The sequence below is a fragment of the Gossypium hirsutum genome, chromosome A01 (genome assembly GCF_007990345.1).
Source record: "Gossypium hirsutum isolate 1008001.06 chromosome A01, Gossypium_hirsutum_v2.1, whole genome shotgun sequence".
NCBI lineage: Eukaryota > Viridiplantae > Streptophyta > Magnoliopsida > Malvales > Malvaceae > Gossypium > Gossypium hirsutum.
The window spans coordinates 27,682,126-27,692,412 of NC_053424.1; the positions used below are offsets into that span (position 1 = coordinate 27,682,126).

The 10,287-nt window shown below is 38.2% G+C and overlaps 1 non-coding gene across 1 annotated transcript; it reads left to right on the top strand.

The window, feature by feature from the left end:
- Positions 1 to 8,084: 8,084 nt before the first annotated feature.
- Positions 8,085 to 8,191, top strand: LOC121207838 (small nucleolar RNA R71). The gene has a single exon (XR_005902952.1). It is a non-coding gene; the product is annotated as a small nucleolar RNA R71 (small nucleolar RNA).
- The last annotated feature ends 2,096 nt before the right edge of the window (positions 8,192 to 10,287 follow it).

The following is a 10,287-nucleotide window of genomic DNA, read 5'->3' on the forward strand; positions in this document are numbered from 1 at the left end:
GGGCGTGTCCTTGGCCGTGTAGACTTTTAGACTTAATTTTTTTCAAAAAATTGAAAGATTACAGGACCTAAAATAGTCCACACGGCAGTGTGAAATCTGAAACTATTTTTTTAAAATGTTAAATCAAGTTAGAAAGTTACACGTGCAAGACACGTGGCTTTGTGCGAGACACAGTCGTATGCCACACGGCCTAGACACACGGGCGTATCCGAGGCCATGTAAAGATTAGACCTATATTTTTAAAAAGCACACTGGCGCGTGACATGGCCGTGTGGCCCAACACGGACCCTTACACGACCGTGCCCCCTTTTTAACTCCCAAACCTTAAATTTATTATTTTATTTTCATCTTTCCAAAACCCCTTAACCCTAGCTGCCGCCAACCAACTCTCTTCTACCTCTCCGGCCATCATCATTCCTCCCATTGTTCACGCCTCTCCTCTTTCCCACCACCCCCATACCCATACCCATACCCATACCCATACCCTCTCCCACTTTTCTCCTTTCCTTCTCCCTTCCTCACCTCGTTGAGCGTCCACGCCCAAAGGCCTCACTCTTCCCCTCACCTCGCCGAACCCTTTCCCTCTCCTTCACCCTCGTCACACAGTCTACACCCACCGACCACACCCTCCTCGTCCCCCTCGCATCCCTCTTTCTCGTATTTCCACCAAGCCGCAACCCCATTACCACTTTTATCCCACCCCTGTGTCGTAACCTCCACCTTTCCCCCAGCCTTGTCGTACACCAACATGCCTGCGATGACCACCATCGCGCAACTTTGGCCACCGTCCGTTGCTCCATCGATTTGTACCCTCTTTATTATTATTAGTATTATTATTATTTATTTTATTTCTTGTTTTATTATTTTATTATTTTATTTTCTTTACTGATTATTTTTTTATTTATTATCTTTTACTATTATTATTATTAGTCATTTTAGTTTTCTTTTCTAGTTCTACTTGTTTACTACTCTTCTTTTAATTTTTATTAAATCGTTAATTACTTATTATTTATGTTACTGTCTTAGATTATTATGATAGTTATTGTTCTTCCTTGGTTTATTATATTGAGTTATTTTCTCACTTATTCTCTTAATATTATTATTGTTCTTAGTATCCGAATTCGGTATTTATCCTTTCTATTCCTCTCATTATTATGTGATCTTATTTTTATTATTACTGGTATTTCATTATTTTTATTGTCGTTTTAGATTTCCATTTTGTTTTATGTTTTTATTCATTATTATTTTTTCATAATTGATTTTAATAAATAGTGTTTTAGGAGTCGATTATCTATTTTCGACTGTTTGGATGTTAATGCCCGTCTTAGGATAATTCTTAGTGTCGTATTTTAATTTACACGACCGTTTCTCAACCTCTTTGTTTGTTTGGTGATGTATATTATTTTCTGATAGTGCATTATTTTATTTCAGGCACACCATGATGAACACTCGCAGCAAGTCCAAGGTTATCGTCCCCACTTTGAAAAAGCGGAAGATCCCTAGCACGACCTACTCCTCGAGCGCTTCCACCGAGACCCGCAATTCCTATATTAGATTTTTAAAGGGTCCCTAGGAGATTTGTATCAGCTACTTCGACTGTGACCACTCAGCTTAGGCCGATGTATTGATGGGACTGTTTTGGAGCATGTCTACTTAGTTGATCATGTTTGAGCCTTTATTACTACAGCCCCGTGGGACCGGTTTTTCTCCATCATTGACCCCACATGTATGGAGCTAATGATCGCGTGATTCATAAAAAGCAATAAATATTTATAATGAAGATCAAACCTAGACTAACTATTATCACAACGAAAAGGCAAGCGCACCTATCAAATAATAGTATAGTAATGGCAAGACCGGGATATCGTACCCAAGGGAACCAAAAGTACTAGTAATAATTATCTTTTTATTATTTAACCTAGAAATAAAGAGGGGTTGTTTATTAAACTAATTAACTAAACTAATTAACTAACTAAACTAAAGCAAAGAGAAAATTTGAAAAAAGACTTGAAGAACAGTAATTGATAAAGATGACACCCAAGGAGGAATCCACCTAGATTTCACTTGTTATTTGACTCTGAACCAGACGATTTATTCACTTGACTTGATCCGTGAGACTCCCTAACCTATATTATTATCTCTTTCGAAACTAATAACACCTAACCCTCAGTTGAATTAATCAAAATTTCTTTCTTAATTAAAACCCCTAGGGAAGCAGTAAATCGATCTATGGACTCCCATATTAGGTTTCACCATAATCCAAAAAAATCTCGTAACCCTATTTCTAGGCGTTCGGTCAACTCCGCTTAATTATGTCAAATCTACTCTTAGACAGAGACTTTTGCTCCTCTGCATAAGCACATCAAATCATGAATTAATACCCGGAATATTAACTCAAGCATTAAAACACATAATTAAGAACAAATCAAGTATTTATCATACAGTTCAGATAATAATAACAAGATCCATCATAGGTTTCAACCTCCTTAGGTATTTAAGGGGTTTAGTTCATAATAAAATAAGAGTACATCTCAAAAGTATGAAAATAACAAAACATAAAGAAAACTCTAAAACCCCTGAAGGAATTCTTAGAGAGATCTTCAGTCTTGGAGTAGCTCCGGCTTTTGGGATGGATCGTTTGGCTTTCTTTAAGTAATTCTCGGCGTGCGGTTTTGTACTCCAAAAAATTTCTGGAGAAAGCGACCCCTCTCTAAGTCATACTTAGGGTGTTTATATAGGCTTTGGATTGGCTTTCTTCCTCCTTAAGTATCCTTTTCCGTGTAAAATACAACTCTTTGAAAAAGGGACACACCCGTATGCCACGGCCGTGTGACGTGATTGCCAAGCTGTGTTCGATCCGTTAAATTGTACACGGTCGTGTAGGTCAATGGCTAGGCCGTGTGAATCGTGAAAGCCTTGGTCAACACCCTCGAAAGACACGGGCGTGTGAGCTACCTATGTGGCAAGGCTTAGGCCATGTCATCTTCTTGATTTGGTCCATTTTGTCCCTTTTTGGCTCGTTTTTGGCTCCTTTCACTCTCCTATACTCTCCTAAGTGTAAAACATGGAATTAAAGCATTAGGAGCATCGAATTCACCAATTCTAATGAGAAATCATCCATAAAATGCATTAAACATGGGGTAAAAATATGTATAAATTACGATTTATCAAATACCCCCACACTTAAGCATTTGCTTGTCCTCAAGCAAAATCCTCAACTCATAATCAAAATAAATTCTTCTCAACTTATAATATCTATCGATAATATCTCACATTAATCCATAAGTAATCATACATTGAGAATTCAACTAAAAGAACATAAAAGTTTCAAACATTCCAAGTTGAGTATTTAGTCATGCAAACTTAGGTGCTTCCCTTCGTCTAAGTAATTACCTTTGATTCAGAATATCACAGAGTTTCACATCCTCACTAAAGGTTCACTCAAATCACTCGAGGTGTTTAAGGACAATAAATGAAGCACTCAATAGTCAATAATGAAAAGTCATTACCATAGGCTTGCATGAAAATCAAATCCCCACCACTATAATTTAAGATGATACATCAATCAAAAGGTCTTTAGAGGGTTGTAATGAGGCTTAGTTAGGGGGTGTGGTCACAACTGAAAGAAAGGGTTAGAATCGAGATTGACTTGAAAAGTTTCCTTAACTAGAAAAAGAGTTAATCTTTTCTTGCGTACAACAGAGTTTCTCTCAGAATATGGAATTATAGATATGTATACATAGTTTTTTTTTAATTAAGAACAAGTTAAATAATATAGACTAAATATCAAGAACAAAACATAGCTAGGCAATTCATTCAACTCAAATCTCGACAAAAATATGGATTAATTTAGGGGATTTCAACAATAATGGGTTAAAGGTTAATATTAAGGGTAATACAAGAAATGGTTTGTTAGGCTCAAGGGGGTTTACTAGGGGTTAATCGTGGAGGTAGGCTTTTCATGGCATGAGTGGGTTAATCCTAAGTGCCTTAATCATTTTGATATATCAAATCAAATGGTGTGGTCTCAACACGCATAATCAAGCAAGTTCTAGAATAATAGTTCAATACTGACGCACTCAAAGCAATAATAAAAATGAGCATGAAATGATGAATAGATGCTCAAAAGGCTCAAAAATCTCACAAAAATTATGGCTTTTTGATGTTTAGACCCGTGAATTCCATTTCAAAATAATACCTAAACTTAGGGAAACAGCCTAAGATTTTGAATTCTTAAAAATCAACTCATCATGCTTGATTCTCTATTGTCTTAAAGTTTAAACAATCAATGCATAAATGCATATGTTTTAATTCAAGATATATAAATCAAAATCATAAATCAATTAAAATTTATCCTAAATATGATATGAGAGTTTTTCATGAGAATAAGGTGATTATTCAAGGATTTTTCTGATAATGAAATAAATACCCCCACACTTAAGATGTACATTGCCCTCAATGTACAAAGATAGATATTAGAGTATAAAATAAGATAGGGGAGGAGTGAAACATCCTGTATGATGAAATCCTCGAACTGGAGTTCTGGAGAGGAATCGGTTCGAGAGTGGAGAAGGATACTCCAGCAGTCGTAGAGGTTTATTAGGCCATAAATCCTGTGCCAAAAGAATATTATATCTAGTGGTGGCTATGGTTGTGGTCGATCAGGACATGGCTATCGCGGAGAACCTTTCCCGGTGGAGTTTTAGTTCCTATGTGATGATGGGCTTAAGAGCTCTATATAACTGTGATAAAATCAAGAACTTTTTAGGAGATATTAGGAAGAATAATTATTCAAAAAGAAATAACTGAATTTAATAATTAAAAATAAAATTTCTAAAATCTAATAAAAATAAAAAGTAGTTTCAGTAGAAATTAAAAACATAAAATAAGAAATAAATATTTCTAAACATCTTTATCGCTGGATGGTTCGTGAGGTGGGACTGGCGATGAGATGTGAAGGTGCTAACAAATCTGCTGTAGAGTAGCACCAATGTTGTCAAATCGTTGAAAATGCTGATGCTTGAATCGAGTGAGGTGCTCAGAGATGTCAGCATATAAAGCTGCCACATGAACTGGACGAGAGGGTGGTGGTGGCTGAGTCGGTGAGTCCTCATGCTGTGGGGGGACATCATCAGGAATGTCCTTGCAGGCTTTCCTCCTCGGTAGATTGGGCGAGACGATACTGGGGAGGGGAGGTTCCTCGGTGCCTCTCAATCATCCTCATGCTAAGCATGCTCAAGATACCTTGTGGAGACATCTGCCCAGTCGATGTACCGACCTGCTGCTAAAGGTCGGGCTTGAAGTATTTGGAAGATCTCTTCTTGGGGCCCTCGTGGAAACTGTAGGAAAGGGAAAAGAGATGGAGAAGTGAGGATTAATGCAGGGGAAGTGGATTTTAGGATGGTTTGAGGGTTGGGGAAATGAGAAGCTGGGGAATCGTGGCTGGGATAGGGATTAGGGAGTAGGGAATGGGAGATTTCGGCTAGGGTTTTGAAAGGAAGAAAAAAATGAACAGTGATTTGCTTATATAAGGGAGGTGCACACGGCCTAGGGCCACACCCGTGTACGCTGAAGGTGAGCCCGTTGTTTTTGAATTTTACAATTTAGGTTGTGCACAGCTACTATCCTACGCCCGTGTGTCTGGGGTGTGTGTGGCACACGGCCATATCGCACGGCCGTTTCTAGCTTTGTTCGCTTCTCCCACGCCCGTGTATTGTTGTCTACGGCTTATAGGCATGTGTGTGTCTCACGCCCGTGTCGAAGAAACAGAATCGAGCCTTACCCCTGGCATGCTCGTGTTTTTTTATTCCCACACCCATGTTCACCTATCAAGTTCACCCACGACCATGTCGCACGGTCGTAGGGTTTTATCGCATCTCGTGTTTTGGGGAAATCATGTCTTGCTTCCACACGGCCGTATCGCACTGCCGTGTTTCTTCCCCTGCTTGGCCACGGCTTTAGGCACGACCATGTGCCTAGCCGTGTGTGCTGAAAAACTTTGCAATTCAAAGATAAATCTAATTATTTAAAGTGTTAGAAATAAAAAAATAAAGAAATCAAAATATGTTAGTGCTCGGGTTGCCTCCCGAGAAGCGCTTATTTATAGTCTAAGCTCGACTTACCTCTCTAGTGAATGGTCAGGGTGGTTCAAGGAGCTCGTACTCCTCATTCCTACTATCAATCTCATCAAAATAAGGTTTTAAACGGGTGTTGTTTACCTTAAAAGTGCCGAACTTTGGGTGACTCACCTCCACCGTACCGTAAGAGGGATTTTCTCATTCGGTATGGTAGTGGCAATGTGGGGATTTGCGGCATCTAGTAAGACTTTATCGCGAACCTTAAGTTGATTAGGAGAAGTATCGGACTTGTTTTGGTGTAGTTTCAGTTTATCATGTGTTCTCGATTTGTGTTCTCGCCATTCGTCTAGCTCCTCTATCCGTAGCCTTCGTTCTTCATGAATGTGTCCTCTATCATTTCTGGAACATGGCTCATGAACTTTTTTGAAGCTTAATTTCTGCAAAGTCATATTGTCAGTTTTAGTAGATTGGTGTGGACTATTACCTTCAATGTTCGATGTGATGCCAGAATTACGAGCCTGAAGGGAGATCGTTTCATCTCCCACACGAAGTGCAAGCTCACCTGTGCCAACATCAATAATTGTTTTAGCAGTTGCTAAAAAGGGCCTCCCTAAAATCAAAGGGGTGTTGTTATCCTCCTCTATGTCTAGAATAACGAAGTCAACGGGAAATATGAACTTATCTACTTTCACGAGTACATCTTCAATAATACCCATAGGGAATCTTATAGTTTTATCTGCCAATTGAATGCTCATCCTAGTTTGTTTAGGTTTCCCAAGACCTAGTTGCTTAAACATTTTCTAAGGCATAACGCTAATACTAGCCCCTAAATCAGCTAATGCATGACTTATACCTAAACTACCAATTAAACAAGGAATTATAAAACTCCCTGGATCTTTCGATTTGTGGGGTAGCTTATTCTGTAGAATAGCTGAGCAGACTGTATTTAGCTCCACATGCGATACTTCGTCCAACTTCCGCTTATTTACTAAAAGCTCTTTTAAAAATTTCATTGCATTTCGCATCTGCGACAAAGCTTCAATAAACGGTAAGTTAATATGTAATTTTTTCAAAAGTTTAAGGAATTTACCGAATTGTTCGTTTGAGCGGTCTTTCCTTGTCGCGTTAGGGAATGGCACACGAGGTTTATATTCGACAGTCACTAGTTTGTTTGTATTTTGACCTACCTCATCTCTCCATTTGCTTACCATAGTTTCTTGCCTCGGTTCTAGTTCAGGCTCAATGACTCCTTCGTCATCTTGAGTATTAATTGCGTTGAGTTATTCCCTTGGGTTAGGTTCGGTATTACTTGGCAAACTATATTGTGGTCGTTTGGAGATCAGTTTGGAAAGCTAGCCTATCTGAGTTTCGAGTCATTGGATCGATGCTTGTTGATTTTTAAGTGTTGTCTCGGTATTTTGGAAACGAATTTCTAATACTGATATGAACTTTGAGAGCATCTCCTCAAGGTTTGGTTTCTTCTCTTGTTGATAAGGTGGCTGTTGAAAACCCTGAGGATTTTGTGGCTTTTGATTCCCTTGACCACCCCAGAAGAAATTTGGGTGGTTCCTCCAACCTGTATTATAAGTATTACTGTATGGGTTATTTTGAGATCTAAAGTTATTGTTACCCATATAGTTGACTTGTTCCTCTTCGGTTGTGGGATTAAAGGATTGATATTCTGTATGCACACCTCCTCCGCTTAAGTCACACCTCATTTCTGGATGTACCTGTGTAGAACTAAGAAAACCATCAATCTTTTTATTAAGAAGTTCTACCTGATTTGACAGCATAATAACTGAGTCGACGTTATAAACACCAGCTGTTTTTATTGGCTTAGTCCTCATGACTTGCCACTGATAGTTATTCAGTGACATTTCTTCAATGAATTCATAAGCCTCTTCAAATGTTTTTTATTTGATGGTTCCGCCAGCAGCTGCGTCAACCATTTGCCGAGTCGAGGGATTCAGACCATTTTGGAATGTTTGTGCTTTAAGCCAAAGCGGTAACCCATGGTGAGGGCACCTTCTCAGTAAGTCCTTGTATCTCTCTCATGCATCGTAAAGTGTTTCTAAATCCATCTGTAAAAAAGAAGAGATATCATTACGTAATTTAGCCGTTTTAGCCTGTGGAAAGTATTTTAGTAAAAAAATTTCGGTCATTTGTTCCTAAGTAGTAATTGACCCTCGTGGTAACGAGTTCAACCACTGTTTAGCTTTGTTCCTTAATGAAAAAAGGAAATAACCGAAGACGAATGGTATAATCAGAAACGCCATTGATTTTGAGCGTTGGGATCTTCATCCTGCAAACCATCAAACTGAACAAACTGTTGTATCATTTGAATTGTGTTAGGTTTCAGTTCAAAAGTATTTGCAGCTACAGCCGGTCTAACTATGCTAGATTCAGTTGCTGTTAAAGAAGGTTTAGCATAATCATACATAGTACGTGGAGCAGGATTTTGATTAACCGCAATTGCAGAAGGTAGCTGATTGCCTTGGTTTTCAGCCATCTCGTCGGTTGGGAGTTGAGTAACGTCTTCTTGCTCGTTCTCCGTGTATCGTAAGCTGCGCCTTATTTCTCTTTGATTTCTACGAATTGTACGATAGATTTCTTCATAAAAAAGTAATGGTCTCGACGGGTTTCTTCTAGTCATAAACTATAAAAACCTGCCAAGAGAAAGAAAAAGTAAATTAATAAATAATAATAGAATTAAATAAAATTAAATTGCAGGAAAAATAAATGGCTAAAGTAATAAAAATTTAGCGTTCCTAATATTTTAGTTCCCCGGCAACGACGCCAAAAACTTGATCGCGTGATTCGTAACAAGTAATAAATATTTATAATGAAGATCAAACCTAGACTAACTATTATCACGATGAAAAGGCAAGCGCACCTATTGAACAATAGTATAGTAATGGCAAGACCGGGATATCGTACCCAAGGGAACCAAAAGTACTAGTAATAACTATCTTTTTATTATTTAACCTAGAAATAAAGAGGGGTTGTTTATTAAACTAATTAACTAACTAAACTAAAGCAAAGAGAAAATTTGGAAAAAGACTTGAAGAACAGTAATTGATAAAGACGACACCTAAGGAGGAATCCACCTAGATTTCACTTGTTATCTGACTCTGAACCAGACGATTTATTCACTTGACTTGATCCGTGAGACTCCCTAACCTATATTATTATCTCTTTCGAGACTAATAACACCTAACCCTCAGTTGAATTAATCAAAATTTCTTTCTTAATTAAAACAACTAGGGAAGTAGTAAATCGATCTATGGACTCTCATATTAGGTTTCACCCTAGTCCGGCAAAATCTCGTAACCCTATTTTTAGGCGTTCGATCAACTCCGCTTAATTATGCCAAATCTACACTTAGACAGAGACTTTTGCTCCTCTGCATAAGCACATCAAATCATGAATTAATACCCGTAATATTAACTCAAGCATTAAAACACATAATTAAGAACAAATCAAGTATTTATCATACAGTTCAGATAATAATAACAAGATCCATTATAGGTTTCAACCCCCTTAGTATCTAAAGGGTTTAGTTTATAATAAAATAAGAGTACATCTCAAAAGTATGAAAATAACAAAACATAAAGAAAACTCTAAAACCCCTGAAAGAATTCTAAGAGAGATCTTCAGTTTTGGAGTAGCTCCGGCTTTTGGGATGGATCGTCTGGCTTTCTTTAAGTAATTCCCGGCGTGCGGTTTTGTACTCCAAAAAAGTTCTGAAGAGAGCGACCCCTCTCTAAGTTATACTTAGGGTGATTGCCATGCCGTCTTTGATCTATTAAATTACACATGGCCGTGTGGGTTAATGGCCAGGCCGTGTGAATCATAAAAGCCTTGGTCGACACCCTCAAAAGACACGGGTGTGTGAGCTACCTGTGTGGCAAGGCATAGGCCATGTCATCTGCTTGATTTGGCCCGTTTTGTCCCTTTTTGGCTCGTTTTTGGCTCATTTCACTCTCCTATACTCTATTAAGTGTAAAACATGGAATTAAAGCATTAGGAACATCGAATTCACCAATTCTAATGAGAAATCATCCATAAAATGCATTAAACATGGGATAAAAATATGTATAAATTACGGTTTACCAGCTAACTTTAGAGTTCTACTCGACATTTACTCTACAACATGTGATGACTACTCATGATGAGTTGAGCACAATCACTTTTCGACTCGGTGGCCTGG